The 14,366-nt window shown below is 35.5% G+C and overlaps 1 protein-coding gene across 4 annotated transcripts in view; it reads right to left on the reverse strand.

Annotated features, from left to right (window-relative positions):
- The window catches only part of LOC143215015 (furin-like protease 1), a 549,701-nt gene that overhangs the window by 137,620 nt on the left and 397,715 nt on the right, over nt 1-14,366 (reverse strand). The gene's annotated exons all lie outside the window — the stretch shown is intronic.

Here is a 14,366-nt window from a genome sequence, read left to right on the forward strand (position 1 = left end):
AGAGGAGCGAAAGGATCCGGTCGCTTGAAACAATCGGAATCTCTTCCTTTTTTTGTCTCCCTTCGACCCCCCCCCCCGCACACACACACCCGTCGGATGGCACGCATAACCAGCAGCCAGGAAACTGACGAACCGGACCTATGTGCATTAGCTGATGAAAGAGTACCTCGAACGGTTTAGCTGGCTTTTTGACTTCGGGACCTGCTCGAGAGGAAAACGCCAGTCGGGTGAAGCTTCGAGCTCACGCTAGACGAGAAGCGAAAACAGCAGTCACTATGAGGATGGGATCTGAATAATGTAGGCCGACTGGTGGTGCTATCGGTGTCTGGATTTGCGGATGTGCGAATCTTGAGTAGCAGGGTACTCGCTCGATTTGGAGCCGAGCAATAAAAATGGGTACTCTGTAAAAAGAGAAAGTCGTTTGAGATCCTCTTATACGCCAGCTGTGATAAATAAATATGCCAGGGGTAGTCTAACATTGTACCTCGTCATCAGCACAGTCTGTGTAGTTTCATTTATTTCATCACCAAACTAGGTAGCTAGATCCAAAATAGTACAACCTCACCTTTTGCCCTATAAATACGAGTCAACATCATGATGAAGATTTCGAACAGAATTTACCAACTATACAGGGTGAGTCACCTAACGTTGCCACCCCAAGTATCTTTTGATCTTCTGAAGGACAAAGTTGAATGGTTCAGTGGGGCTCACACATGATAACAAAAATATTTTTGTTTTTATGTTATTTTTTTAGAGATATCAAGGTCACCTTCTTTTTTTTTAATGGAAGCACCCTTTTTTAAACACCTACAATGATGGTCCCTTTCATTAGGAATTCAGTGACTATAATTACCCATGCACGTATAAACTTTCTAAGTAACTCCTAGTTCATATAACAGACACATTATTATTTTGCAGTAGCCATTAAAAATTCGCAGTCTACTTGTTAATCACTCACTAATTTTCGAAGCCCCTTATTTGTAGACTTCATACTTAGGCTTTAAAAACAGCAAAGATATTTGAGTTGACAACGTTAGGTGACTCGCCCTCTAGATAAATGGTTTACTGATAAGAATTCATAGATATATAATACATATATGTATTTTTTTTCTTCTTTTTAATTCCAAATTCGTTAAAATTATTAAGGGATGAAAAGAACTTTATTTTTTACCAGCCGTTTCCTACAATGAGGGCTGAGTAACATAGCATTTGAAATAAAAAATATAAATATCTCCAGAGAGTATTTCCTAAATTGTGTTACATTAGTTAATTTGATGATTTCATTTATATTGCTGGAAATACCATTTGAATTATTTGTTTGATTTCACAAGCATACTCAATTATTAGTATACTCAATTATGTATTTACATTCCTGTTTTGTGCATTGAAATGTTGTGTATTATTTTCCTATATGAAAAGCATTATTATCAATAATTATTTCTGATAACTGTATGCTACAAACAATTATTAATTCAATCAGTAATTCCAATAAATATGGAATATGTACGTGGTCAAATACATATTCCCAAGAACTAAACTAAATCTTAAAATACTATCTTACTTAAAAATATTTCAATTACTATTCTCAATACATTCTAATTGTCTAATCTTTTAATCAATTTCAAGTTAAAAGAATTGATTCACACCATTTCTTCTTAAATTTTGTTAATTTTTACTCAAAGTATTTGCTGAACTCCTTTTTCAATGCATTTCTACAATGGATTTAATTGAAAGTTGAAGAAAGAAAAAAGAATTGCATCTGTAAAAATCATGTTTTTAGTAAATCTACCAATAGAGGAATAAGAGGTTAGCTAATAAGGATAACGTTGGTAAAATAGCAAATTTAATACAATAAACTGAAATTCCTGTAATAATAAATGTCGCGTATGAATCGTGTGCCTTTAGAAAAACAATCTCATATCACGAGCGCAGCAACTCTAGCTTCGTTAGGAGGTTTAATGCCGCGCTAACGACTGTAGGTATGTATATAGGAAGAGCAATGAAATATTATTCAAACATATTAGCATTGGTCCACTCGGTGATCCGGATTTAGGAGCTTCCTAGATTTCCCGATGGAAATTTTGGAACGATTAGATATTAAATGGCTCGCAAAAACTGGCATTAAGAGGATTAATTAATCGACTTCAGCCTTGCCCCAGGGCACTCGTGTGCGTTTTGCTGGAACATTTATAACCCATAAAGTTCATTTTCACACCTGAACACTTTATATATACATACTATAATGGGAGAGTAAGAACCGCTGGGAAAATTCCATGGTGTAGTCTCCAAGTTAGTTCAAAATGAATACCGAGGGTCATCATGTAGTGTGCGTATTAACGGTCACGAATCTCTATTTAGTAGAATATCAATATTTTATGGGTAGGGAAGTTCACGAATAAGTTTCATAAATTCTATATGCAAATTAAATTAATCTTCCAGTGATCTAGTTCAGGATTACCTAAATTTGTGAACTAGAAGAGAAACATCTTGCTCACCTTCTACCTCAGGTCCGGACGACTCCCACTACCATTGTACCGATTCCCCCACTATCGACTATTTCATATTGCTCCTACCAGTGTTACCAGACAGGGGTAATCGAAAAGGAATCGAGGGGAATACAAGTACCCCCTCTCTGATGACCAGAATAACATGTGACACGTTGCGCGACTGCGCGACTGCGCGACGAGAATAGAGTGAGGCGAATAGGAAACACGTTGCGCGTGCGCGATAGGGACTGAAAGGTGGAATAGGATAGTGGAAGGGGATAAAGGTGGAGAGCCTGGAGAGGGAATGAGGTTCGTTTCAACCTCAATCTGGCCACACTGGTTCCTACCGTGCTTGGCCCCGCGTAATTATCTCCCCACCTTCTACACTCAGGAGTTTTGTGGGGAGGACCCAGGAGTAGGGAGAGCAGTCCTCTGTGGCTCTCAAGCCGCAAGTTGTCCAGGCCTGTTCTATGTACCTAATTCCCACAGCACAGAAACGTTGAACGAATACGGAAACCAATGTGAATAGTTCCCTCGAGAATAATAATATTGTCCTTCGGTGTATCACATTGCTCACGAGAGATTCAAAAGGAACGGCAGGAAATTACCGTTTCAAGGACATTTAACACGCCATCACATTGAACATCCCATATGTGGATGACAGAAGTTTAAATTTTAATCAGAAATGAAAAAACAGCATTGAAAACTTTTAGAATATTCTATTGTCCTGTGCATTTTCTAGTTTGGTCATTAAAAAGCTCATTAACACTTTGAATGCCGCGTATCCCACAAAGAGGAGGCGGAATTATTTATTCAGCTCTGAAAGTGAATTTTGACGCTAATATATTCATTGTACTTTTGTATAAGATCTGAAAAATGCAAGAAGGTTAGAATTCACTTTTCAATTTTAATTGCATTGAATAAATTACTTTAACTTTGTGGAATTTTTAGGTTGTTGAGAGTTGACAGGCTGTTAACTACTTCGTGACGCGTATACATATGTATAAATTATATTCATATATTTAGATATTAATTATTCTACTGATATATTTAATGCACCTTTGGTTGGGATCTACGAGATGCAAGAGGATGAAAATATTAGCAGCTCCAATGAATATCGTATTCTCAGTTTCAGTTCTTCCAAATAGATTATCTCAAGCATTTAAATGGTTACTAGTTTGACATTCGACATATTAAGAGCACATTTTATAGAAATCTAAAAAGTGGTAACCGTTTATTTTAGATAGGAAAGGAAAATTGCACAAATGCCAGGCACGAAATAAAAATGGTACACAATAAGTTTCACAATCCATTTACAGTTTTAGAAACCTATGAACAGACGGAACGTGATGAGCATTGGCAATTACTGCTCGCATGTAACAACTAATCTCACGATAATTTTTGTCATTTGTTATTTTCACTCGATACCAATTTTCGTCTCGCTTATTATTATTATTGCTTTATTTTTCAGCCTCACAGCTAACAAATGTGACTTGGTTTACAGTATCCTAACTTTACATATCTATCTTATTCACACATTCGGTTCATATCTTTTCTCACTCTCTCCGTCTCACTCATTTTTACTCTAACCTACTCTATTCTTAACCTAATTATTACTAGCCTAATTATTGTATCCTTTCCTATTCCTAACATTTCTTTTTAATTTGCTAGATTTATGGATTCGATCTTTTCCTCCCACTCACTACATCCTCAGTCTTGACCCTTTCTTTCATTACCCACGTCTCGCTTATTAATTAGGTGTACAAATTAATCCACAGCCCGGTTTGTTAACAAATTATTCAGATTGTTCTTGATTGGACAAATCCAGTTTCTACGCTTTAATTACATTATGTTATTATGTACTAACATAAATATTTTTCGCATGAACTATACAGGATTAACACTAGCTAATTATTCAACAAATTATTTGTTGAGGGTATACATATTGTAAAAGATTGCTTAAAAATTTGAATAGAGCCGAGATCAATCATCGCAGCCCTGCGGCGTTGGCCGGCAGTGGAGTGGCTAGGCACTTGACAACTATCGCGACTTTACTGTATTTTCATAAAGCAATATAAAAGAAGTCACTGTTGGCCCCGTGTAAACCTAGCGTCGAACACGGTCTGAAATTAGAAATTTCAGTTCGAAGTGTTGCTTTCACAGCGGTGAAACGGTTTTTGCTTTGCAAGACGCTTTCGAAAGAGACACACGGAATTGTGGTGGGGTGGCCGCGGTCATTCTTTGTTTCCGTAATCACGTCGGTGAACCTTTCATTAAAACAATCAGCTGCAACGAAGTAGACTCGTTTGCAGGCGGCGCGCGGCGTCGTTCCCCCGTAACAAATTCGGCGTGCACGCAGCATCAAAGTCGCCCGACTTTCGGCCAGGGGCAATTAGAGGCCCGCCCCTTTGCGTTGGTTAGCTTCCGCGGCGCTGAAACCCGACAATTTTTGGCGTACCGTTCGAAATTAAAGCCGAAAACTCATTGTGTAACGCTCGGTCAATAAACAGAAATTATTTTCCGGTTACAGCGCGCACGCGGAATTCTCATGGCGGGCTGGTTATTTTATATTCATCGTGGACCGTTCGCAGCCACCGGGGCAATTTCTGCAACATTAACGGCTCGCTGTCCCAGGCCGAATATAACATCTCTATTTGCAGGCCATCTCCACGGAAACGAAGCAACGAATTATTTAGGCCCCGGCTATTAACGCGGTTAGGAAAAGAAGCTTCCTCTCTGCTCGCAGTAACGCCGACTTTTTCTTTCGGAAATGTTTGCGCATTGGAAGCTAACCTCGGTTTAATTATTCTCAAACATAGCACCCCTAGGATAATAAGAGGAGACCGGGGCTAAAAGTTCCGATTTTGAAGAAACATATAAAATGACGTTGAAATAGTATATGTATATGTATAGGGTGTCTCAGCTGAAGGATGCCAACTAAATATCTCCTTTATTTTTAAGCCACAAAAAAAATATTTATGGCATAATTTAAATGGTACCGAGGGAGGAATATCATAGAACAACAATTTTTTCATAGCTATTAGGAGGTCAACGTTATTTTTTATCGGGAAAACTTTTTTTTTTATTTCATCTTGTTAATGACTTAAGCATATTCAAATGTATTTTTCAGCCGCTATAACATGGAATCGAAAAAAATAAGTTTTCCCGATAAAAAAATAACGATGGCCTTGAAAAAACTATGAAAAAATAACCGGACAAAAGAAATTGTTCTTCTATGATATTCCTCCTTCCATACCATTTAAATTATGCCATAAATATATTTTGTGCCATTAAAAATAAAGGAGATATTTAGGTGGCCTCCTTCAGTTGAGACACCCTGTATATTCTCATCTTTATCGAGTAATTTTAGACTGCGGATTTTATGCATTTGTTACAAAAAGGGGTACATACAATTTAAAACAGGCCACAAATAAGGCCAAAAGTGTATTAGTTTCAGCTTAATAGGAAAATTAAAAGCAGAAAGACATTATTACTTGGCTCCCGTATCATGCAATCAATGCAAACATTTTGTATTTTGCATAAACATTCGCAGTCTATCTATTATATTTTAAAATTCTAATCTTAAAATTAACCCTTTGCACGCGGAGCTATTTTAACCCAAAAATTAAACATTTCTTCCGACCTTCAATAATTCCATTCTATGTATATTAATTCGTTTCTTTGTGCGAATATGAAATTGATATAATACCTCATGCAATACTTAAATGTTCAGTAATTGATTAGATACCAACATATTTAATAATCTAAACAATATTTGAAACAATGGTAAAGCAAATTTTAGTAAAGCAATTGTAATAGGTTATTGTAATAGGTTTTTTATATTTTTTCATTTATATTTTCGAACTTTTCGCCCTGTTGTGGGGTAAGTTCTTACATTGTGGCAAGATGTTACTAAATACTACTAAAAACTTTTATGTAGATAAAATTGATGTATGTTTTGCCTTAGGTTAACGAAAATATGCTACGTTTAACAGAACATCAAAGCAATGTTGCATTCAATTCTTTAGCCACCAAGAAGGTGGAATGTTGTGCAATTTAAATATTGGGTTGGCAAATAAGTTCGTTCGGTTTTTTACATTGGAGTAAATCACAAAAACCGAACGAATTTAGTTGCCTACCCAATACATTCATAAATTTTCATGAATATATTTATGCCATTGCAATTTCTGTTGACGAGGGGCTCAAACTTCATAGGCTTAATTCATAAACTTAATAACATAGATAAGAATTAATAATCGAAGAATAAACAAACTATTTTGTCTAAAAATTGCATCACTAAAAATAACGTAATGCACCAATTGGTGATGCATATACCACAGTTTCAGAAATACTCTGATGAAATTATTAATAAAATTCATCTTCTGCAATATTCATGCGAGAATATGTGGACAAAACTATCCGTCAACTTGGGAATTGATTCCACTAGCAATTGAATATAAAAAAAAACGATCGTTCGAACGTTTCTCAATTTTTATTTCTAGAACACGTATTGGTGAATATGGACCGAATTTGATCGTGCGATGCGAAAGTCCATCGATCAAAGGTATTGAGTTACAACATTTTAATTTCCGCGGGCAGTCCGCGAGTCGCGTAAAAAGGTTGTTCCAGGAAAATTCGTTGCTGGAGGTAAATGCGGAACAAATTTTTTTTATCAGAGAATTTGATTAGCGGCCGTCGAAATATGACGGTCAAAAGGATTAGCGTTTCGACGTTTTTCGTTACAATTTTTCCGGGGCTATAAAATTGTAAAAGGAAAGTCTTTCGGAACGCGATGGCGTGACGTGAATGCAACTCTCGACGGGCAAGAAACGAAGCTCAATAACGGGAAACGATCGATTCGTTAAGACAGAATGATTGCATCAGCGGTTCTTGATGAACCAAGTATTAGCAAAGAATTGAGAAGCCTTGATTGCAATCTTCTGCCGGTCGTCTCCGGTTTTCCTGTTGAGCGGGTCAGTTTTACAGATTGCTGAGCGCAATGTTTCGGAGTCCTGCGGCTCAATGGGGAGAAATTATTGATAAGAGGAAACAAACGCCAGGAATCAAACTGTTTTCATGGAACTCTGCTTACTCGGTCTTGTGGCTTCGTTTCGATTACTTAGCAATAGTTTCATTCCATCCACGATTTACCGTTGCTAGTTCATTCGAAGATTCTGATGCTTTGGTAATAAATCCGGTTAAATATTCAATTAGATACATGTTTAATCATTAACCCTCTCTGGAATAAAAACATTCTAGGTGGAGCTACATACCTGAAAATGTATACGTAAGCTAATATGATAGTACTGAAGCATTGCTATTTCAATCCAAAATTCTGATGCTTTGGTAATAAATCCGGTTAAATAGACAATCAGATAAACATTTAATCATTAACCCTCTCTGGATCAAAAATAGTTTAGGTCGAGCTAAAAATCTGAAAACGTTTATGTAAGCTAACATGATAGTGCTTGAGCCAAGATAAATAAAAAAGAAATAAAAATTTGTATTATGGTATTTGAAAATAATCATTTTTTACTATTTGTATTTTATTTTTATTATATGGCATATTTTACTTGACGATATAAATTTTTCTCTCGCTCACTTGAATGTTTCGTGTAACAAGTAAAGCATAAACCACGAATTGAACATGCATTCGTTGACACTTCCTTCGCCCCATACTTCGTCGATATTCAGAGCTCTTGAGCCTTGGGCCTATTTAGTTTGAACTCATAGAAAAAATTAATGCGAAAATCGCGTTTTGACATCTTAAAATAAAAGCCAAATAATTTAACAAAAATTTGGATAAAATTAAATATCAAAAGCATAATTAAATAGATCGTAAAACAATCTTTAAAATTACATATAAGTAATTAAATTAACAAAAATCCTGCATTTCTTTCTTTACAACCTAATATTATTAACTAATTTTATTTATTTTGTTCGCTACTCGAAACTGTTTCAACCTCAGTTTTCAGTAAATAAAGTAGACAGTTCAAGAGAGTTGTAATTTATTTTACACTTACGACAATAGTTGCTATAGTAAATATAATTCGAATTAATTCAATTAGCTTGAGATTCTCTTACAGAGATGTGCAACTGCATTCTTTGTCGAACGACAGAATAAAAACACCACAAACTACATATAAAGATTTAATAGTGGATATATGATACTATAAAATATATATGTGCTGGAATATATGCTTTTAACGCCCCAACATTAAAGAAGCAAGTGAAAGTTAGCCATTAAAGCCGTAGTGCTACAATTTAAGCAACATGATTATTCTGTCTAAAACAAAAACAACGGCAGTTCCGGTAATTTTAAGAGAATGTTCATAAAAAGCGGTCTACATATGCACAGGAACGCGTACGTAATTATACAGGTACATGCAAGAATGAACCCACCGAGGTAAAAAAGATCTCATAACTTAAATTTCATGCACACGGTACGTCAGTCTCCATCAACTTCATTTCATATGCAACAATTTAATTCCGAGCGAAGTTTCGTGGGGAAGACTTCGATTACTTAGTGCTTCGTCAAGAAGAAACCCATTCAAACTGATTTCCCGCCAATATTCGGCTTTGCAGAAGGAACAAACTTCCGGCGGCATGCTCCGACGACGCGCGACGGTTCAATCTCGAACCAGCGAAATATCACTTGTCGAGTGATCGACATGCGACAGTGAGCAAAACCGTGGCTATATTCAAACGGAAGTAGAACTCAAAGAGACAGTATAGCAAGAGTAAGGTACATTGGAACACCGGCGACCATCTTTTCATTGCTGATATACTCTATATTAGATTCGCAGTTTAAGTGAATATTGCTCGATTATCAAATACCGATTGTCTTGGAAATATTTTACGAAGGAGCTGTCATTCTGACATTGGTTAACCTCATCATGTGGCAGGGAGTCGTCAAGGTTTGTCAGTTGCCATATGCAGGGCCGGCCTTCTCTACATATAAAGGGGCCTGAGTGCAAGAAACCATTTGGGGCCCTAAATTTTTTGTAAAGTAAAAAAAATTACATACACGACCATATATTACTAATGCATGTTTATTTAATGCGTGATTTTGTTTTACTAATACATTAATTACTTCAGAAAAATTATATAATATTATTTTAGTTCTTGATAATGATGGGGCCCTCTCAATCGCGGAGCCCCGGTGCATAGCATCCGCCGCACCCCCAGATGGCCGGCCCTGGCCATTTGTCGCCCGTTTTATTTTTAACCTTCGCAAGGTAATGTGGGGTCTCAGGGAACCCAGCTTCAGATTTTTGAAAAGAATTTTTATAGGAATAAAATTAAATCTGTTTACTTTTTATCCAGTGTTATTCTTTATTCCAAATTCATTAATTAAAAACGAGGTTATTTGTGAAATTCATTTGTCGGGGTCTAAGAGACTCATTTATGTGTTATTAGACCTTATCTTGCGATGGTTAATAAATCTTGTGCACACAGCGTGTCCCAACAATATTGTATTTCCTTGATGTGCTGATTCTGAAGTCCTGAAATCCTGAAGTCATTTCAAGTAACTTTCTCGTTTGGGAAAATGTTCTCTGTAGCTGTGTTAAGGAGTTATTAACGAAAAACACGGACCAATCAGCGCGCTTTCATAGTGAAAGGATTCCGGCTCGGCGACAGGTCCCGCTGAGCGTGGCGTTGCCATTGGCTGCACCAGAATCCGTCTACTGTAGACGCGCTCCGATTGGTCCGTGTGTTTATTCGTTAATAACTCTTCAATAAAACCGAGAAGAACATTTTCGTAAAGGAAAAAGTTACTTCAAATGACTTTGGGAATCACCCCTTTTAAAGAAATACATTTTTGGAACATCCTGTATAATAAACATGTAGATTATAATATTTAGTATTTCTTGATTAACACACTTCATAAAATGCATTCTGAAAAAACGAAATACTTTCTCGGAAATATTTTCTCGTTTCGAATGATTTTGTTTATGACACTTTTTACCAACATATTTGTCGCATTTTTCTGATTAAAAGCAGACCATACATGGTATAATTCGTAGCATATTTGCTTGTTCAATAGACTATTCAGTAGAACTTCTATTATACGAACCAATGATATTTGAATTCTCTACTATCCGATTACATGTTTTACATGGAAACAGTTCGGCCTAAAGGGATCCATATACATCATGGTTTACTGTGCAAATCAGTAATGATTTAATAGCAATGTAGCTAGGTATAGCTGTTCTATTATTCGAACATAATCGAGGTTACACTGTATCGTGAATTAAACAAGCAAACTTGATACGATTTGTGCCGTGTTTGGTGCTGTTCCAATTAGAAAAATGTCTCGAATATGTTGGTAGATGTTTCATTAAAAAATTATTTACAAAAAAATGTTTCCCTTATTACCTTTCACCGCTCACGTTTTTTTAAATTCGACGCTAGCGATACGAGATCAAGGAATAGTGTTTGCACACGATGTAACTGATATTTCGGTTCCAAAGTTTTCTCATAATAGTAGAACAGTTTTGAAATTACTTATTAAATAACAAAGTACATACTACTGCTGTAATTAGAAATGTAATATACTGTATAATACTCAAAATACATATACATATACGTACCTGTACATATGTATATGTACACGATACATAGTATAATTACACTGTCCAACAAATTTCAACTTTTTTTGTGATTTCAATATACTGTTGGGTCCTTCTTATAGAGTTTTTTGCGCTGATTCTGAATCTGGTTTTAATTTTTTCCCTATACGTCCAGTTTTTGAAAATCACGGCTTTGAAAAAAAAACATATTTTTCAACTTTAAACAAATATTGCGATGTTATTATAAAAGATATTGAATTGTTGTTTACAGCAAAAGATTCTGTAGACTTTCCCGAATACAGTGATATCCAATATTAATACATTATGATTGTTTAAACATGTTTAAACAATGATTAAAGACGGAGATGCACCACTTTTGCACCAATTTTTGCGGATATTTTCGAATTTATCTCAAAAAATAAGGGTCCAGCGAAAAATTGAACTATACCACGCGAAAGAGCAGACTTTTATCTTGAGAAACCCCCCTGTGAAGTTTGCATGGTCGACGTTTTTACCGAACCAGAAAGCAAAATATCTTCGCCCGACATGCGTTGACGCCAGTGGTGCTCTTCCACTAGCGCGGTCGTTCGTCGGGATACGGCGCGGCGCGCTGCGGTGAAACGGCGCGTGGCTATAAGCGCGCAATTATGTCAGCTTACTTAAATGTAATATTTTATTAAATGTTATATTATTGTTATTTATTATATATTAGTATATTTATTCTGTATAAATTATTTTATGTATTTTTTAATGTTAGTCTCTCGTTTATAGTATATTTAATACAAAAAATACCTTTTGTAACAAAATAATAATTTATTCACACACTACACTATTACACTATTTACAATGCTAATATATATGTGTACACTATTCAAATATAATACACTACTAAAATACGTATATTATATACACAACAACTAAAATACTATAAATAACTATAAATGTTTTTTATGAAGTTTTATACGTAGCAATGCAGATTTGAAATGCTTGACACGACTGATTTCAACAAACACAAAGCCGAAACTGAACTCTGGCATCAGTTTTCTTAAGAACCAACACGATATTTTGAAATAAATGACGGTCTACGGACAACGGAATACATACAATGTAAGGAAAGTCTGCAATGCGGTGACTGAAAAATTTTATTTTCAGTAATTGTCGTCTTATCTATGTATTGTAATTATAGTGCCAATGAACACTCGAGATTCTTCCGAGTAAAATAAGTCCAAACACAATATAAACGGGACTATTTTTATTGACTTAAATACATAATTAAAATAGTTTGCTCCATATTAAATCGATATAGTGTATTATATCTGAATAGTGTACACATATATATTAGCATTGTAAATAGTGTAATAGTGTAGTGTGTGAATAAATTATTATTTTGTTACAAAAGGTATTTTTGTATTAAATATACTATAAACGAGAGACTAACATTAAAAAATGCATAAAATAATTTATACAGAATAAATATACTAATATATAATAAATAACAATAATATAACATTTAATAAAATATTACATTTAAGTAAGCTGACATAATTGCGCGCTTATAGCCACGCGCCGTTTCACCGCAGCGCGCCGCGCCGTATCCCGACGAACGACCGCGCTAGTGGAAGAGCACCACTGGCGTCAACGCATGTCGGGCGAAGATATTTTGCTTTCTGGTTCGGTAAAAACGTCGACCATGCAAACTTCACAGGGGGGTTTCTCAAGATAAAAGTCTGCTCTTTCGCGTGGTATAGTTCAATTTTTCGCTGGACCCTTATTTTTTGAGATAAATTCGGAAATATCCGCAAAAATTGGTGCAAAAGTGGTGCATCTCCGTCTTTAATAATTGTTTAAACATGTTTAAACAATCATAATGTATTAATATTGGATATCACTGTATTCGGGAAAGTCTACAGAATCTTTTGCTGTAAAGAACAATTCAATATCTTTTATAATAACATCGCAATATTTGTTTAAAGTTGAAAAATATGTCTTTTTTTAAAACTCCATTTTCTCAAAAACTGGACGTATAGGAAAAAAATTAAAACCAGATTCGGAATCAGCGCAAAAAACTCTATAAGAAGGACCCAACAGTATATTGAAATCAAATTTGGTGTTGGACAGTGTTATTAGACAGCGGATCTTCATGCAAAATAAAAATGTTTTACCTGAATTATAACAAACTGTGAAGTGAAATAGAAAATTTTCTTTATCAATATGGATAAAAGGTTGAAAATAATATAACAGAATTTTTTAATTCTTCTAATGTTTTCATTGATTTTAATTATACCTACTCATTCTTGTTATAAATGCATAATGATCCGCTGTATAGTAATTATACATGTACACCTAATGTTAACAAAACTTACTTGTTAACCTCCTTGCCGTGTATTTAAACTAATTAGACTCGTGATAAAGATTTTAACAAAGTAGTCGAACAAATATGAATTTCATGCCTTTCTTTTTAGATGAAATAAGATTTGATTCCTTTGTAATGAATATTTAAGCATTCAAGTATAATAAATATAGCCGTACAAAAAATATAAATTTTCTTTTCTCTTCTACGACATTTTTCGGGATAGAGACGTTCTAATCACTGTAACTGTAAAGAAAATGGTACGGCAAAGAGTTAAAGTAATCATTAATTCTTTTGAACCATCAAAGACTGTCTTTTCACTAGTTCGGATAATCGAGGCTCTGCTGCGTGAAAGTACAAGGTTTTGTTCGAATTAAATCTGATCTTTTGCAATACCGGTTCTATGAAAATTGTTTTCCGTTCAAAGTCGACAAGAAATCATAGAAAATTTCGATTGTCAGCGATCATTCCGACGATCATCGGACATCCCGCCGAATTTGCGACCGAATCGTGCGTAAAGAGAGAAACCCCGTAAGAAAGGACGAACGTCAAAGCGAGTCTGCCGTGAATCTTTAGCAGAGTTCCCGGGTGTTTGCTGAAACAAGGTAAATATCGTACCGGTTGTAACTTTATTCGTCTCTCGGTGAATTTCATGAATGTTCCAGCGCTCACTTCCTCCTCTTTTGCGCGCCGTAACTCGGCGCGAGCCTCGTAAACCCGCGAATTATCAATCTTTGATAAAGGGAGAAAAGGATCACGAAAATTTCTTTATTCCGCGACTACTGAATGAAAGGAATTTCCCGTTGGCCTTTTCCAGCGTTCCGACTCTCTCGTTAAATTATGCGACGGCAGATTAAAACGGACGTATTCCCTAATGAAATTTTGTTAGAAAAAAAAATAGACAGTTGCGAAATTCAGGATATAAACATGGAAATTTGATGATCCACGTTGCTCGGG

Source organism: Lasioglossum baleicum, chromosome 13 (genome assembly GCF_051020765.1).
Source record: "Lasioglossum baleicum chromosome 13, iyLasBale1, whole genome shotgun sequence".
NCBI classification, from domain to species: domain Eukaryota; kingdom Metazoa; phylum Arthropoda; class Insecta; order Hymenoptera; family Halictidae; genus Lasioglossum; species Lasioglossum baleicum.